We start from the raw sequence: 18755 nt of genomic DNA, 5'->3' as shown, positions 1-18755 counted from the left end.
ATGAAAGACAAAAATATTGTTTCCTAATATCCTTGTGTATGGAAAAATGAAGTGTCTGGACTGAAGGCTCTGCAAAGAGTTGAAGGGCTGATCCTCGCATGAAGGGAACCAGCACAGAGTCACAGCAGCTTTATTACTTCTTATGTCTAAAGAGATCGTGTGGATTGTACCCAAACCTAAACCCCAGAGATAAACATTCAGGAGGGATGGCTCTGAGATTACGTTACTCTTTGGGCTTTTGGGGAGCACAGTGACATTTCAGAAGGCCCAGGACCCTGTGGGCCTGAGCTCTCAGCCTGTCTGTCCTGCATTGTTTTTGTTTTTGTTTCTCTTTAAGATGGTTTTTATTGGGGTAAGATGCACACATTGTAAAATGCACGTGTTAGGTGCTCAGCTCCACAAGTGTTGACAAATGTAGCCAGTCATGTTACCCCCACCACAAATGTGGCATAATCCTGCCGCCTACACCAATTTGTCTGGCTAGGGTAAGGCCTGGAATCCTCGCAGCACCAATTGTGTAGCTCTTAATCCTGTTCGTGACGCCAATTGTAAAGCTGGGCAACCACACTAGTTGTCGGGCTCTTTTACCTGCCAGTAATCCTGCACTGACTATGCTGATTGTTGAGCTAGGGCTGGGTCTGGAGCTCCCAGACCCCTCAAGCCCATTGACAGACTGGGTCACAAACCCTTCATGCAGGTCTATGAGCTAGGTCTTTATTTGCTGTCCCCAGGGGACACTGGGCAATGTCTGGAGATACTTTTGGTTGTTGCAACCACAGGGGATGCTGCTAGCCTCCAGTGGGTCAAGGCCAGGGGTGCTGCTCAACCACATGCACTGCACAGGATGTCCCCACAACAGAACTGGTCCAGCCAATGTGAGTAGTGCCAAGGTTGAGAAGCCCAGCTCTGGGCACTTTCTGATCTAGATCCTCATGGGGGCAAGGTGTAACCCAGCTCACCTTCCACACAGCACATACGTCACTGGCAGCTGAGCCAATCAACTGGGCTGAGGGCCAGTGTGGAGGATGAGTGGACAGGGAGCCCCAGAATCAAGTGTCATAACAGCAGGGACTTGGGGAAGAGGAGAAGGCGTGTGGGCATCCGGCTCAATAACAGACAAGTCCAGGACACCAACTTGTCAATAAGACCTGTGGCACTTTAGGTTATAAAGTATGATTTTATCATTATTTTCATTTTATTTTTATCTTCATCAGGGGAAAAAATAATAAGGAAAAAGGCAAAGATAAAAAAAGCAGGTATGAATAAAACACCCAACATTAATGTGGACACAGGCGAGGCTGAAGATGTGAGAGAGCATGCCGATCATGACACCGTCTGACAGCTGCTGCGCCAAAGGCAAGCAAGCCCCTCGTGCAGGGGGTGGTCTCCACGTCCTGATGTCTAAAACCCCAAACCTTATCATTTTCAGTAAGAAGGTTGATTGAGTCTCATTCTCATATCATTAATTTTAATTTGGAGGCTTACAAAAATTTAACTTGTTTTAAAAATAAAAATAAATTAAAAACTAGTAGATTATCCATACGTGATGGTTAATTTTAATGTGTCAACTTAGCTAGGCCACAGTGCTCAGATATTTGGTCAAATTTTATTCTAGATGTTTCTGTGAAGGATTTTTTTCAGATGAGAGTTACCTTTAAATCAGTAGACTGTGAGTAAAGTAGACGAACTTCCACAGTGTGGGTGGGCCTCATCCAATCAGATGAAGGCCTTAATGGGAAAAAACTGAGGTCCCCTGAAAACGGAAGAATTCTACCAGCAGACGGCCTCCTACTCAAACTGCAGCTCTTTCCTGGGTCCCCACCCTGCAGATTTTGGACTGGCCAGGCTCCGCAATTGCATGGTCCAATTCCTTAAAATAAATCTCTTTCTCTCTCTCTCTCCATATATATGGAAAAATAGAATTAAAAGATAATATGAATCATTCTACAAACTTTTTGAAGTACCCTCATATATATATGTACACATATTTACATATACATTGATATATATGTGTATATACGTGTATGCATATATATACATATATGACTATATATACATATACATATGCACACACATATCCCATTGTTTCTGTATCTCTGGAGAACCCCGACTAATACACCATCCTTATTATTTTTTTTTATAAAATGGTTTGAAATTTTTAAGTGAGTGACCATTATTTACATGACATTGGCTATTTTTCCCTTCACCATGTTTTTAGATTTCAGCAAGACCCAGATGGCTTTGTGGATGTGGGTAGCTTGTGTAACCACCGTCAGTGACTATGCCCAAAAAACAGTGTTGAGAACAGCTGTCCCAGCCTCCTGGAGCAAGAATCTATAATCATGGAGGTCACAAACAAAACACAAATAAAAGCTCAAATCAGTTATGTGTCTCCGTCCTGGGGGGAAGGCTCTGCACAGGCAGGGTACAGGGAGAAGGGTGTGGAAAGCCACCTGATTTTGAGCAGAGTATGGGAGACAGAAGAGAAGGAAGCTCAGCAAGGCTTCAGGTCAGGGCTGAAACGAGACAAGAGGTGAAAAGTCAGGAGAGACTGAGGAAAAATAGCATCTCATCGCTTGGTGTTGGCCAGCAAGTCTAAGGAGATGATTGTAGGGCAAGGGCCACGTCCTTCTGCCTCATTTTATCTTCATAGATCCTAGAATACAAAAGATGCAAATGAATGAATAAATCCTGCAGAGGCAAAGTAGAAGAAATTCCTTCACTCTTCCAAACCATTAACCCAACGTCTCACAGATGTGGCCTACACTGAGCACCTATTTCAACACATTCTTCAGTTGTTGCCCAAGGCTTATTTGTGAAAGACTTTTTTTTTTTTCTTTTTTTAAATCAGTGTTGTGGATTGAATTGCATTCCCCCAAAAAGATAAGTTGGAATCCCAACCCCTGGTACCTAAGAGTGTGACATTATTTGGAAATCAGGTCTTTGCAGATATAATCGAGTTAACATGACGTTATTCTGGAGTAAAGTGGGTCCTACATATAATGACTTGTGTCCTTATAAGAGGAGAAGACACAGAGAGACACAGAACAAATACAGGTGAGCAGAGAGGCAGGAACTGGAGAGATGCTGCCACCAGCCAAGGACCACCAAGCGTTGCTGGTCACCACTAGAAGCTGGGAGAGGCAGGAAAGGACCCTTCCCAAGTGACTTCAGAGGCAGCACGGTCCTGACAATATCCAGATATTTGGTTTCCAAACTGTGAGAGAATAAATCCCAATATTTGTGCCACCCAGTCATGATACTTGGTTGCATTAGCCCTGGTATTAGGAAACTAATACAGACCCCAAAGAAAAGCAAGGGAAACAAGGGGCTGAATAATCACTGCTATAGAGCATTGAGGTTTTCTCATGTCTTCCTCTGGAGAAATAATAAGTATGATGGAAATTATAGAGGTAAAATGGCATAGAACAATTCTGTGCCCTAAAGAATGAGTACTAGTACTGAACCCCGCAAGAAACAAATTCTTAAGCACGACACCTTTCACTGTAAGTAGTGCTCTTACAATGCTTACATCATGCTGGATGCCTGTTCATTGTCTGCGTACTTCAGATTCATTAACTCAAACCATTAACAATCCATAGAGAGATGAAGGCACAGAGAGGTCAAGTAACTCATTGGAGGTCACACAGCTGATCCCTAGCAGGATCCGGATGTGACTTGATTTGGGCCCACAAATATAAATAAAAATATCACTTAAACACTAAGTGATATTGCCTATTGGTTTCCTGGGGCTGCCATAACAAATGACCAAACACCAGGTGGCTTAAAACCACAAAAATGTGTTCTTTCAAAGTTCTGGAAGCTAGAAGCCTAAAACTGAGGTATTGGCAGCACCATGCTCCCTCTGAAGCCTCTAGGGAAGACTCTGCCCTTCGTGGTACTAGTAGTGGGCACTGCCAATCTTTGGGGTCCTTGACTGGTGTCAGCATCACTCGAATCTCTGCCTCTGTCTTCACTTGGCCTTCTCCCTGTGTGTCTGCATGTTTCTAAATCACTTTTTCCTTATAAGGACAGCAGTCATTGGATTTAGGACCCACCCTAATCCAGTCTGAACTTATTTTAACTTTATTATATCTGCAATGACCCTCTTTCCAAATAAAGTCACGTTGCCAAGAACCAGAGGTTGGGACTTCAACATATGTTTTTGGGGACACAATTTGACCCACTATAGGGCTTAAACCTGTCCCCAGGAATACTGTGTGCATACATACGGTGCTACAGGCCACCAAAGGAGGCAGGAAGCAGAGCAGACCTCCAGGGCTCCCCCGGGGGCCAACTGCAGGCTTCTCATTGGGGGACCTGGGAAAGCCAATGTGAGTGCTGTTGGCACAGAGGTCCCAGGCAACCCTGGGTCTCGGGGAAGCCTCACGCCACCTCCTCGCTGCTCTGGATATGCCTCTCCAGCGCTTCACTTTAGCATTTATTTCTGGAAGCATCCTCCTGCAGTGCTGAGGGTTCCTTACCAGGCTCCCGGGTTACTCCCCTGATTCTCTTTGCTGCCCAGCACAACATGAGCATTTGAAAGTGAGCCAGCCATGCTCGGGGGAGACGTGAATTCATTCATTCAACAACTGTTGGTTGAGCACCGACTATGTGCCAGTCGCTGGGCAGAACCACAACAAATACCAGTTCAGACATGGCTATGTCATGCTCGGCCCACACTTGTCTTCCCCAGCATCTCCCACTCAGTGCTATCCTCCCAGCCACCTCTCCCACCTTGGCTCAGGCCCAACAGCTCCTAACGCATCCCTGCCCCAGGACCTGCCTGCTCTCTGCTACCCTGTCCATGTGGCCAGACCAACAGTCTCTTCTATGGCTCTGACCATGCAACCCACCCCTACCCAGCCCTGCCTACGGTGGTCAGTGGCTCATGACTGTCTCCCATGCTGAATTCAAACTGTCCCACACCTCCACTCCACTATGTGCACATCCCCCCACCCCTAACCTTCATCTCCCACTTCTCCTGGTTCTTCATCCCTCACATATTCACTCAGCAAGCATGAAGAGCCTCTACATGCCAGGCATGCTGCTAAACACTGGGGCAGCAAACAGGAAGAAAAGGTGGTGGGCAGGTGAGCAAATACTGTAACTGCACCCGGGTGATAAGTGCTGTGCACTAAATGCACAAGAATCCCAATGGAGTAGTGAGGAAAACTGCTTGTCTCTGTCTGTGGGGATCAAGGAAGGCTCCCTAGAGGAGGTGACACCCTGGCTGAGTCTTGAAGGATGAGCAGGAGCTAGCTAAGCCAGTAAGTGGGAGAAAGATGTTCCAGGTAGAATAAGGTGAGGAGAGAAAAGATGTGCAAGTTACCTGAGTTGCAATTAGCTCTACCCAGTGGCAGCTGAGCTGCCTATGGGCCATGGTGGGGAAGGAGCCTGAAAAGACAGCTCCGAGTGGTCAGCCCAGCTCTGCGCACCTTGGCTAAGGTAGGAGAGAGGGGAGGATGCTGACTCTGCTGCTGAAATTCCCACCTGTAGATTCCCTTCCATGGCTGTTTCCTACTCTCTACTCCCAGACTCTTCCCTGCCTCCTCCAAACCCAGAGAGCCAATATGGGGGCTTCTCTGCTGGGGATCCACCTCCCAAAGTCCTTGTGGGGTGACTGCAAGTCAGACTGGTGATCATAGGCCACACTGTGGCAGTACTCTGCGGCTTTGGACGCAGCAGCTCAAGTATGTGCTAGTGTAAGATGGGGGGACGGTACACTGTAGTGAGTTCTTCTAAGTTCAGCTTGCCTCAGCATCTTTGTTGACTATAAGGTGGACTCCTGCACCCAAAACAGGGCTCAGTCACCTGGACAGTTTCCAGCTCTCCTCCCCTCCCAGTTCCTCAGGGTGGTCCATCCAGACACCTGCCTCACACCACTGCCTCCTGGTGACCCCTTCCCTGTGGGGCAGCTGGATGTAGCCTGCTTGGCTCACCCCCTGACCCCACAGCCCACACGGACGTGCAGATCCATGCCACAGTGACCCCTCCCACGCACGGTGTGACCCCACGGCACCCATGCCTACCTACTCTCCACCATTAGAGCTCCCTGTGGGAAACCTTCTTGGGTGATGCCCCAACCTCAATAAAGGCTTCAGCCCTTGAGCGTGTATGTCTGCCTGTCCCTCTCTCACACTCGTACTTCCTGCTGGCCCTCCAAGGCTGCTGCCCTCATCTCTATGGGATCTGTGAGTAGTAAACTGCTCCTGTCATTCCTGTGTCTAGCTGAGCTGCCTCTTCTGTGTCTCACCGACCACACACCTGAACATAACTCTCCTCCTGGCCAGGGCTCTCTAGGCAGTGGCTATCTTGCTAGGAATAAACTGGACGCAGGTCAGACAAGTGCCACAAGGTATAAACAAGCTCCTGTGAGAGGGACACCTGGTCATGGGTTGGACACTCAGGCATAACGCCATTCACAGGAATAAAGAAGTATCCAGTGAAACACACTGTAAACACCCACAGCCACCTCCCATCAGGGCAGGGCTGGAGTCTGTAGTCACTCTCTAGAGAGAGACCCCACGACCACATTAGAGAAAGTCACAACAAAAGCTACAGGACGGTTACCTGGCAGCAACCACCCCCAGTCGGCCCTTGGTGCCCATTGTGACGCAGCCTCCCAACTTTCTGCAAGGCCACCACACATGGTTTTTGTAGTCAGCCCTGCATAAAATGCCACTGGGGGCTGCACACCACTCTGTCCTGGGACCCCTTTCTCCCATGGATGAAGACCCTGGAGGATCTTCCCCACCCCTTGGCAAGCCAGCTCCGAATTCCAGGCTTCTGGAAGCCTGCTTCTTTGCCCCAAGTCCCCGGGCCCTAGGTTCCATCCCCAACGGGGTGCCGGGCCCTGCCCTGCCACACCCTTCTGCAGACATGGGCTGGTTCTCTTGTCCTCGGACTGCACCTTGCCTCAAACAGAGGCCTCCCCAGACACAAACGCACTCACTGGTCATGGCAGGTGACATGATGGCCACCACACAACCCAGACTTCCCGGATGCTCGCGACTTCACATATTCACCATCCATGTTAAAAAGTCACGCTTGCACGAAGTACTGGTTTCAGCATGCAAAGCACATCTCCCGGGAGGCTGAGAGCTCTGGGCAGCTGCCCACCCAGACAATGGCAGGACCTGGGCCTCAAGAACAGGTTTGGGAAGCACCATCACCAGATGAATAACCCCTTCTTAGCCTATGTGCAAAATAATTAGACCCTTTCTCATCTGAGACAAAAGCTCCTTCCGGGAGGGTTACATCACGCCTGCTTGAGAATGTCAATTTCAGGATTTTATATTTTATTTTATTTTATTGTAGTAAGAACACGAGATCTACCCTTTTAAAACGGTAAGTGTATAGTCAATCCACTACTTTGACTATAGGCACAATGATGTAGATCTCTAGAGCTTATCCATTTTGCTTTACCAAAATGCTTATTTTTATGCCTATTGATTAACAACTCCTCATATCCCCCTCCCCCCAGCCCCTGGCGACCACCATTCCACTCTTCCATTCTATGAAGTGGACTATTTTAGTGACTCATATAGGTGTAATCATGCAACATTCATCCTCCTGTGACTGGCTCATGTCACTTAGCACAGTGTTTCCCAGTGTTCATCCATGCTATCACATATTGCATGATTTCATTCTTTTTTAAGGTTGAATGAAATTCCACTGTAAGCATATTCCACATTTTCTTTGTCTGTTCATCTGTGGATGAACATTTAGGTGGTTTCCATATCTTGGCTGTTGTGAATCATGCTGCAGAGCACATGGGAATGCAGACATCGCTTTGGGATCCTGATTTCATTCCTTTGGATAAATACCTTGGATTGATTCATACAGCTGGAGCAGGAGGTCAACAGGCAGGAAGGGTGGGCCCTGGTGCAGTATTCTTAGTAGAGCCTACATTTGAATCAAAGGCAGATGTATGGTACTTACAATCAAGGGACAGAGGGAATACAGCATTAAAGGAGATGAGAAGAGCATCCCAAGACCACATCCTGGGGAAAAGGAAATGGTGTAGCAGTCACCAAAGTAGGAAGAACTCCTGGAATGTAGTAGGAAAGGTTCTGAGTGAGAGCTTCCATGTAAGAATGGCCAGCTGGGCCAAAGGCAAGAGTCAAATGAAATTCTGCAAGTGGCCCTCCTAAAACAGGGCAGATCTGCCCAAACACCCCAGGACTTCCGTCCTGCTCAGAGTGAAAACCGAAGTCCTCAGGATGGCCCACACGCCCCACCTGACTGGATGCCCATTGTCCCCTCCCGCATGCTAGAATATCTTTCTCAGGAGGCCATTCTGACTGCTTAAAAGTGCAACCCTCCTGCTGTGCTTTTTTCTTCTTAAGGCACGTATCACCTTCCGTGGTATTGCTTATTCGTTTGCATTTACTATTCATTATCTTTCTCCCTCCACTAGAGTGGAGACCCCATGAGGGCAGGGACTTTGTTTTGCTTGCTGAGGTATTCTATGGGCTGGCACTGTGTGTGTACCATATGTAGTAGCTGCAGAATAATGAATGAGTGAATGAATGAATGAAGACACATATGCAACCACTGCAATTGGTCACATGGAGGTTACTGGTGACCTTGACAAGTGTGGAGGCTCCAGAAGACAGAGGGGCACATAGGAGGTGAGACAAGACAGGAACCCACACAAGCTTTCAAGGGGACTTAGCACACTGTATTTAAAGTGTTGATGAACTCATCTGTATACCTGTGACCTGCTTTGCTCCTTCGTGTTGGGGCTGAGCCTCAGGCTGTCTGCACCCACCAGCCAGCACAGTGCACCTCCACCACTTGGCACATGTTCAATAAATGTTCATTGATACTGTTCATAAAAAACGTTGTTAAACAATCAGGTGACAAATGTCACTTTTGATCATACTGCATCAGCCACAACTGGTCACATGGTCTACCTAATGGCAGAGGGCGGGACATGTAATTATCCCAACTGCCCTGGGGTGGAGAAGGTGATGATCCAGAGAGAAGCTCAGGAAGTCTCTGCTACTCTCTGTAAAGGAAAAATCCCATTCAATCCACAAAGGTCACTGGAGCCCCGACCTAGGGCTAGGGGCCTCCCTGCCTAGTATCTTCAAGCCAAGAAGTGAGGGAGCTGACTATCTAGTGGTAGAGATGGGTTTGTGAGCCCACATTCCAGTAGGGTGTGGTAAGAGAGGCGTCTCCTGGGTCCCAGGTGTTGCTAGGTGTTGCTCGGCGGAGAGGTTCAGAGAAGGGACTACCAAGCAGCAGCACCCGCCCTGCTGGCCTTTGAAAGACAGGCTGCCCAGGTGCTCCAGCTCAGCTGCCCAGTAGAGAGGACAGTGCTGCACTCACATGTCACGTGCCCCAAACATGTGGACAATGGTAAGGTCCGTCTCGCGCACTGGAAAATACTTCTACAGAGTTCTAGTTATTCCTGAGTCATTAGTGTACTGCAAAACTCTAAAAGGTAATCTAGAACTTCCTGATTGTCAATGAATCTACATTTCCCCCCATTACTACAACTTTGTGGTCAATTTTTGGATCCTTCCTATATAACTCAGTGATGATGTCCACTATCAGAAATAACATGAGACTGTTAAGGGAGTGCATGTCAGGGTTACCTTGGGAAAGCACTGGAGCGGCATTTCGTGTCAGTGTCGCTGGTTGAGTTTATTCAGCCTGCTGCTTACTCCAGGATGTCACAGCAAGCGAAGCACAGCTCTTCTCGATGCCAGCGCTGTGCTGCAACCTCCTGTTCAGCTCCCACAGCACCTACCTCTAATACAGCTTTGCTCAGACAGTTTGAAACTTTCCAATTTTTGCAAATTCAATACCACTTTGATTAGCAACCTTTTCTAACATCCTATTTTTCAATTACTATAGATTTGTATGGACTTTCTTTGAATTTTTCTTTAAGCACCCATTTTTACACTTTCTGACTTTTATATTGATATACTTCAAATGTGAAAGTATATTTTGAGTAAATTATTTCTACCAATTTATCGCCACATAGCTCACAGCACATGAGGGAGTCTGTCTTTATCTTATCACTTTTTCTGTTAACCTGTGTCATTGTTTTTTAATCTCATACTCAGCACCAACACATTTTTGATCCTATTTTAAACATTATCTGAACAATGCTATACTGAAGGCTACTTTATACCTGCTAAAACAAGTGATGTTTTTTACTGTAGTGCAATTGTCTTGGTTGCCACTTAGGGTTTTTTTTGTCCTGAACCCATGAGAGGCCGCTTACTGTAATAGCCAGTAAAAGACGGTGAAAGCAGTGATGACCCCTCCTTGCAGCATTGGGAAGGATTTTAGTTTTAACACAAAATTCTGATGAGCTACCTTCAAGCCCATGAGAAAGAACACAGTGCTTCATTTTGGAATAATTATTACACTGCTAATAATATACTGATGATAGTATCTTGATAATCATGTCGTCATGATGAGACCAAACCATCTCTCCAGTCCATTGATGGAAGAGGAGACTAAATGTGAAACGGAAATCCGATTTCACAGGGATGCCCAAACACTGTGCCCCCTACTACCCCATCACATACTCCAATCACATCATTTTTAAGTGTAGTTGATTCTTATAAATCAAAATTCTTGGGACTATCTCCAAGTGTCATTTGAAAGTTCTAAACTTATTATAGCCAACAGTATGTCAAATGAATTAAATACGCACACTTGGCAAACCTCAGATGACATCACTGTGGTTCTGGCTCATTGGACATCACCATCTAACAGTTTTAAAGTGTTGGGATGTTAGTAATAATTGGCCTATCTCAGAAAGAAAGAAAGCATAAATGGAACAGACTATCTACTTTCAGAAGCAATAACTTCACAGACTTCAGAGAACCAGACGGTACTCCAAGTCAATTGAGTCACATTTAGAAGGGAGGAGGGGGGAGACAGATTAAATCATTTAACCCAGTTTTGGGGAAAGTGCTTTGTAAGCAAATTTCAAGTATAAATTCTATAATGTTTTATCAAGCCTATTGATGTTTTAATACAAATTTGAAGATAAACATTTTATTAAGATGTTTAAATGGGTCTGTCAAGCTAGGTTAATGTCAGAATCCTGCCGACTTAGCCAATTGCCAAGTGAGGCTAATGTCGGAATCCTGCCGACGTAGCCAATTGTATAGCTACGCAACTATGCCAGTTGTCGGGTTGAGGCAATACCTATGCTAGTTGTATGGCTAGGCATTTCATAACTAAAGCCAAAATGTCTCATTATTTTAGTTATACTAAATTTCCATTTGTATTGTCAGAGCTAGGGCTCAGACCCTTCAAACCCATTGTACAGACTGGGTCACCAGACCCTTCACACGCCAGGCTGGATCACCAGACCCCTCACATGCAGGTCCACAGCTAGGTAATTGGGAAAGGCCCCAGGAGCCCTTGGCAGATGGCACGAGCTCAGTCCTCAACAGCAGCAGTAGCAGTAGCAGCAGTTTACAGCAGCCTCCAGCAGCAGGGCAGTGGCCTCCAGGAGGGTCCCGCAGGCCCTGGCAGCAACAGCTTGCAGCAACAGCCTCCAGCAGCAGCAGCGGCCTCCCCATTGGCCTCCGCCCACTCACCGGGGGCATCCCAGGGGTGGGGGGCCCTGGGGATCAGAGCCACTCGTCCTTTATACTTAACTCCATAACCCAGGACACCTGGGTGCACATATGCAATTACATTAGACAATAATCAAGGAACACCTGGGCGCCCGGGCATATTTACACCAAATGCTCGGCAAGATTCTGAACATCTGAGGGGCCCTGACCATTTTCCTATATTTTCCCAAGAGGGTCAAATTTATAGCATACAAATGCCAAATGTAAAAATGAATTTTGGAGGTGACTAAGTACAGGAAGTACTTTAAAAATCCAATTTAAACATAAGTTTCACAGGTAACTCATATTCTGGAACACAGTCAACAAGGCTGACTCTTACCAACAGTGAAGGAGTAAAGCTCTAAAGTCTCCAAGACTTAAAAACAAATACAAAAACCAGTCATATCTTGGGTGTTTTAAAAACAGCTTTAGGGTCAGCTCATTTAGTCAGCATTTTTAACTGTCTATTCATAAACTGCACAGCGACACACGAAGCTTGATGTCCAAATTGAACAAACGTGCTCAGCTGCTTTGAAATGTGGTGAAAGAAACAGTGGATTCCCCTCGCAGGTGCAGAGCATAAGCTGCTGCTTGGAAAGGGCCACCCAGATTAATGCCCTCTAGTGAGTTCCTCGTTTTCTCCCACAATCTGTCTCAGCTTGTAAATCCAGAACAGCAAATGTCCAGCTCCCTCCTGCCTGTGCAGGAATCAGCATGGCCTTTGACAAGGGCATTTCTTTCTGTGTGGCCATTGCACGGGGTGGGAGTGGGGGTGGGGGCGGCTACTGATGGATTCCAGGGCATGCCTTTGTCAGGCTGTGGCCCAGGGAGCTCTGTGCACTGAAAGGACAAAGGCTGGCATCTCCAGCCTTGGGCCCATCTGGATCTGGGTCCTGGGAGAAGCAGAACCGCTTCCCCCGCTCTGCACCTCATCACCCTGAGCATGTGTGTCTCACAGCATTCACCACCTATATCGATAGTCCATGTCTATTTTCACGGAGAAAATGCCAACTCCTTGAGGGTAGAGATCATCTCATACTCATCTTCACAGTCCCAAAGCCTGGGGCCATGACACGCATAAATGATAATGATGAAGGCAAGAAGAAAAAAGAGAGGAATGGCAGAAGATGGGTCTGTTCCATCCTCCCACACACCTTGCTCTTTACAGAATAAACAGCTGGTCAAGTAGTTCACCGGTTAAGCATACCTGGAGTAGAGTACTTCTGCTTCCTGCTTCCTTCCCCTATGCACACCTTTCTCCCTTCCCAAATCATCCAAAGTGCTGTGCTCTGGATTCACTTCTTCCCATTTAGGAAAAATTAAGATAAAGAGCTAGCCAGTTAAATTCTACCATACAAGTCTGAAATATTTTCATATCTATTTGAAAAGTCATGGACATTACTGTCAGGTGGTTCCAACCCCTCCTCTCCACTGCCTAGTCTTAATGAGCCTCACTCTCCTGTGGTGTGAACGGGAATTACTGCTGCTACACAGCAGGGTGGCTGTGTGGATGAGATCACAGCTCACACTGGTTAAACACTTGCTGCCCTTCTTCATGCCAGTCCACACAGCCTGGGAATGCAGAATCCGTCTTTCTTCACCAAAGCAATCCCATGCTGTGGATTTTAGAGCAATTACATTTCTCACATCCCTTTATGATAACAATTTATTGAATAGCAGATAAGAAGTTCCATCTAAATCCACTTTCTTATTGTACACATACCTTATAATTAAATAGCCAGGATTACTACTGCTGTTACACACATGTGCGCGCACACACACACACACACACACAGTCTGCTCCAATCTTGCTTTGGGCAAAAGCTTACCAGAGACTGGTGTGGAGTTATTGATGTGACCCAATTATTATCAGTGGCCTGTGTTTGGTGAACTGAAGGGACCTGAAAGCATCTGGTCTGAGTGACAAGGAGGATGACGTGGTGAGGATAGACAGGAAGCAGCATTAGGCCCTTCAGAGAAAAGCACACCAATGATTAATGTTTCTGGCTGGACAATAATACCCCTCTTCTATTATGATAATGTTTAAAGACAGAGCTTTGCAATTGTGAGGACCCAGAGGGATCCCCACTTAACCCAACCTAACTTCAGCCATGCTGAAGAGTGCTCTGTGGCTGTCACTCCAGTTCTGAGTCTGAGCGTTGGAAGTGGCATCCACAGTGAAGGTGTCTGTCATAATTATTTACATATTAACCTAACATTTTACCATCATCCTCGCCTTCCCTGCTTCCCATTCCCAAAGACCTTCCCCATTGCTACTTGCATACAGGAATGCTGTCCTCATCTGTAGTTGGCTGAATAGAGACCCCTAATGATATCAGGTCCTAATCCCTGAAACCTGTAATGTTACCTTCATAAGGGAAAAAGGATCTTTGCAGATGGGATTAAGTTTAAAATGTTGAGATGGGGAGATTATCCTGGATTATCCAGGTGGGTCCTAAATATCTTCCCAAGTGTCCTTAGAAAACAGAGACAAGGGGGATTTGACAGACTGAAAGGAGGCAAGGAGACCTTGGAGGCAGAGCAATCTCTGCAGCGATGCAGCCATAAACCCAGGAATGCCAGCAGTCTCCAGAGGCTGAAGGAGGCAAGGAGTGGATTTCTCCTTTATCCCCCAGTGGAAGTGCAGCACTGCTACCACCCTGATTTCAGCCCAGTAATACCAATTCAGACTTCTGGCCTCCAGAACTGTGAAACAATAAATTTCTGTTGTTTTAAGCCACCACGTTTGTGGTAATTTGTTACAACAGCCATAGCAGACTAATACATCACCCTCTACCTCAACCTAATTTTTTAAAGGGACAACCACCCAACCCACAGTCTGGGCAAATGTGGACATCCAGATATGAGTTCAAAATGAAATGATGGTTGAGAATCACAGCTGATTAAAACTTCTCACTTCCAAATGCGCAGAGGCTTATGTTTTAAAACCCCATATAGACTTCCCTCCCCCAATTTATAAAAGGACTGATTTTTTGGTATAATAAATGCAAACAAACTGAGTTATAGTATACATATAGTATATATATACTATAGTATATATCACTATATATAGTATATCACTAATATATCACAGACTTGGACACCATTGTGACAGTTTCTGAGGGAAAACTCTAGCCACTGGGAGCAGGTGGCCCAGGACACAGCCCCGGCACAGGCCCAAAGCTCTGGGAATACAAAGGTTAACAGACATGGTCTCTACACGAAAGGAGCCCACAAACTGGTGTTGAACCTGGCCTTGAGCAGCCAAGAATAGATGGAATAGATGTTGCAGTGGAGAAACTGAAACATAGCAGGAAGCAGCCTTGCTCTGACACCTGAAATAGAAATCAGATTTTTCATGCAGATGGAATAGAAAAGGGGCATCCCAGGAAGCACCTGCCCTGGGCATGCATGGCCAGAGGAGTTGGTGAACACTAGGGAGCAGATGAGGTGGACAGGGAGCAAAGTCACCTTGACAGCACTTGGTAGGCCACACCAGCACTGAGGCTGCAGACAACTGGAAGTCACAGGAGGGCGGGTATTCAGCAGCAGAGCTGCCGGTCAGATTTGCATTCAGAAAGACGAATTTGACTGAAAACAGAGGGAAGGAAGCAAAACTGAAGCAGAAACTTGGTTGAGTGGCTACGGATTGGCCAGAGATGCTGAAGGCCAGGAACAGCAGAAGTAGGGCAGGTGAGGACAGATTTTGAGAAATAACCATCAAGTTCCCAGCTTGGGTAATAGGGCAGACAGCAGCCCCTTTAATTAAGTAGGACAGGAACAAGAAAAGAACAGGTTCATGGATAGAAGCAGAAAGGAAGTTCAGCTGTGAGCCTGCTGAGTGTGCAGCTTTGGGTTATCCAGATGGTGATGCCTAACACGAAAGTGGCTATATAAATGATGTGAATTTTGTATATGCAAATGGATGTGCATATGATGCTAGAGATTCTGTTTGGGATGCTTCAGATATATTGAGCTCCTGCTATAGGCCAGGCATTGTGCTAGGCATTGGGCAGGCACAGGGACAAGAAGCCTATTGAGATGGGGGATGAGCAGGCAAATCCAATGACACCTCCACAAGTGGTTACTAACAAAACCCCCACAATGTGTTATGGGAACACAGAGGCAGGGCACAAACCCAAATGAGGCTGGGGAGGTGCCAGTCAGGGTTGGGAGTAGGGAGGCGGTGGAATCCTGGAGGAAGTAACCTGAGTCAAGGAGATGAAAGTATCAGGTAAAACAGGGTGTGTGCGTGGTGGAAGTGGAGTAATAGCTCAGGTAAAGGGCCCAGCACCCTTGAAGCCCAGAGGCAAGAGACAGGGCAAGACTTGTTTACAGAAGGTGTGTGTGTCTATGTGGGACTGGGGGAGAGATGGGGGAAAGGAGGGCCAAGCTATGAGGCTTTTGTAGGTTGGAGTTTGAACTTTATCCTAAGAGCAATGTATAGCCATCGAAAACTAAAGCAAGGGAGTGGCGTGCTACATTTCGCTTTTTCAAAAGATCACCTCGGCTGCAAAATGAGGGTGCATTAAAGGGGAAAATCCTGGAGGCTAGGACACCAGTTATGTAGGGTAAATATAGGAAAATGGTCAGGGCCCCTCAGATGTTTAGAATCTTGCCAAGCATTTGATGTAAGTATGCATGTGTCCTCAGGTGTTCCTTGGTTAGTGTCTAATGTAATTGCGTATGTTCGCCCAGGTTATAGACTTAAGTATAAAGGACGAGTGGCTCTGATCCCCAGGGTCCCCATCCCCAGGATGCCCCCTGGTGGGGGGGGCAGGCACTGGGAGGCCTCTACTGCTGCTCGAGGCTGTTGCTGCCAGTGCCCCTGGGATGCCTCGAGAGGCCACCATCGCTGCTGTTTCTGCTGCTACTGCTGAGGACTGAGCTCATGTCATTTGCCAGTGGCTCCTGGGATGTTTCCCAATTACCTGGAGTGTGGACCTGCGTGTGAGGGGTCTAGTGACCCAGTCTGTACAACGGGTTTGAAGGGTCTGAGCCCTAGCCCTGACAATACAAATGGAAAACAGTGTAACTAAAACAAATTGCTTTAACAATACAATTGCCTAACCATACAATTGGGGTAGTCACCTAGCTTTACAAGTTAGGAAGCTGTTTAGGAGAGAAAGAAGTGGTTACATTGTCAGAGAAACATTTAGGAGGCAAGACGGACAGGACCTGGTGACAGACTGGAGATGAGGGAGGAACGGAGGATGGCTCAGGCAACCAGGCAAGTGTCCCAGGGACAGATGAGAGTATAGCAAGAGAGCCAAGGTCAGAACCCAGGGAAAACCCAAAGTGTGAGCAGGGTCAGGGGCAGAGAAGCCAACACAGGAGGCCAAGAAGAAGCAGTCAGGTAAGAGGTAGAAAATCCAGGGCAATGAGACATAACAGAAACAATCAATTTTGAAGAGTGGCACAAATTAAAAAGACCAACTGCAAGATGGAAAGATTTCTGCTACATTTGGCAGTTAGGCCCGTTTCAGTCGAATGGTGAGACCAAAAGCCTGATCATATGGCTTAGAGTGGAGACACCAATGTGTATCTTCCTGAGGAAGGTGGAAAAAACAGGTAGCTACAAAGGGATAAACGGTCAAGGAGGACCGTGTTTGGCATATGGTACAGGTAAACTGAGCATCAGAAAACCAGGCTTCTAGCTCTGGCTCCGGCTAAGCAGTTCAGCACTGATTTTCTCACCTGTAAAACAGGGATAACTGTGTGCTCACCAATCCTAATCACAGGGATCCTAAAACTCAAGGCCCTTTGAAAAACTTAGAATTACTGTTGCCGTCTACCTTCTTTGAAGTAACAGACACTTTTTGCTTTAGCGTTCAAACTACAAAGACATTCTCTAAAGTTTTTAAATAGTTGTAGGAGAAATTTTTAGGTGCAAGATCCTTTAAGATTGAGTCCTCTTAAAATTAGTGAAACTAAAACAATTGAGCTGTTACTAAAACAATAGAGCTGATAACTTGGAAACAAGTTTTTAATTTGTATCAACCTAATGTAGGATTTCTTCCACATACTCTTCAAACATTTCATAAATTATTTTACCTAGGATCATGTGCATAAGTTCACCTTTCAAAAATTAAATTTATTTGAAAAATTAGACACTTGACAAGCATTAAAGCTGATTTAAAATCCAGGAAGTCTTACGTGTCTGTTCCGGAATCATCACTTGGGAAGTCAATCTCCTTCTGACCTGCTCTAGGCTTTGAAGAACCCATCAAGATGTTCTGTTTAGCTTGTCTACACTAGAGAACCTTTCTTTGGAGTTGGTATCAACAGTTTGACATTTCTGTTATTTAACTTTCTGGTTTTGATTCAAAGTGAAGCAAGTTTTCAAATAAATAGAGTTGTAATAATCATGCAAGAAAACTAAAAATCCAAGAGATTCCAAGTGAGAATTGGTATTATGGAGAACAAGTTAGCTGTCTACTGATCATTTAACTCAATACACTTTTTTTTTTAATGAGGTATCTGGTCTGTGAAAAGTGTCTGACCAGATGCCACAGGGGCTGATAATAAGGACAGACATCCAAATCTTGCAGGCGGAACGAACCTGGGGCCCAACTTGTTCACTCAGATCCTCCATCCAGCCACCCTGTGCTCAGGTCACCTTGGGAGGGAGAAGATGGAAACCCTCAAGAGCCATCCTCAGCCGGCTCCGCATCCTGGGGACTTCCGCGCAGGCCTGGACGCCTCCGCTGCCGAGACCCCGACCGCAAGTCGCCAGACCCGAGGGCCCTTGGCCACTGCCGGTGCCTCGCGACGCCAGTAAGTGAGGACGCTCGGGGCGCCCGACGTCACGGTCCTCGGCTCGGGTCCTCTCCTCGTCTCCACTGGAAAACGGAACGAGCGCTCCCACACCAGCAGTCCTCGCCCCCGGAGGGTAGTGCGGGAGCGCAAGCCTGCTGACCGCAATGCACTGCGTCCCCCGCCGGCCCGAACCCCCACAAAATGGCCGCAGCGACCACCCGCGGCGGCCTCCGTCCGGCGGCAGAGTCGGCGGGACCCCGGCCCGGCCACCTCCCCTCAGGGCTGCCGCGGGCTCCCCTCAGGGACAGAGAACGCGGAGAGCAGGGTGCGAGCTGGGGCGGTGGGCGCGGGGAGCAGACCGATGGTAGCACCGGCCACGGTTCCCGGCAGGCCCGCCTT

The 18755-nt window shown here is 46.9% G+C and overlaps 1 long non-coding RNA gene across 1 annotated transcript; it reads right to left on the bottom strand.

Moving 5' to 3' along the window:
- Window positions 1-2072: 2072 nt before the first annotated feature.
- On the bottom strand, window positions 2073-18716 carry LOC134361232 (uncharacterized). Its single transcript, XR_010021395.1, has 3 exons — window positions 18160-18716; window positions 13427-13567; window positions 2073-2656 (listed from the first exon to the last, which is right to left on the bottom strand). It is a non-coding gene; the product is annotated as an uncharacterized LOC134361232 (long non-coding RNA).
- Window positions 18717-18755: the final 39 nt, after the last annotated feature.

This window comes from Cynocephalus volans, chromosome 1, assembly GCF_027409185.1.
Source record: "Cynocephalus volans isolate mCynVol1 chromosome 1, mCynVol1.pri, whole genome shotgun sequence".
Classification (NCBI taxonomy): domain Eukaryota; kingdom Metazoa; phylum Chordata; class Mammalia; order Dermoptera; family Cynocephalidae; genus Cynocephalus; species Cynocephalus volans.
This window is presented reverse-complemented; position numbering and strand designations above follow the sequence as displayed.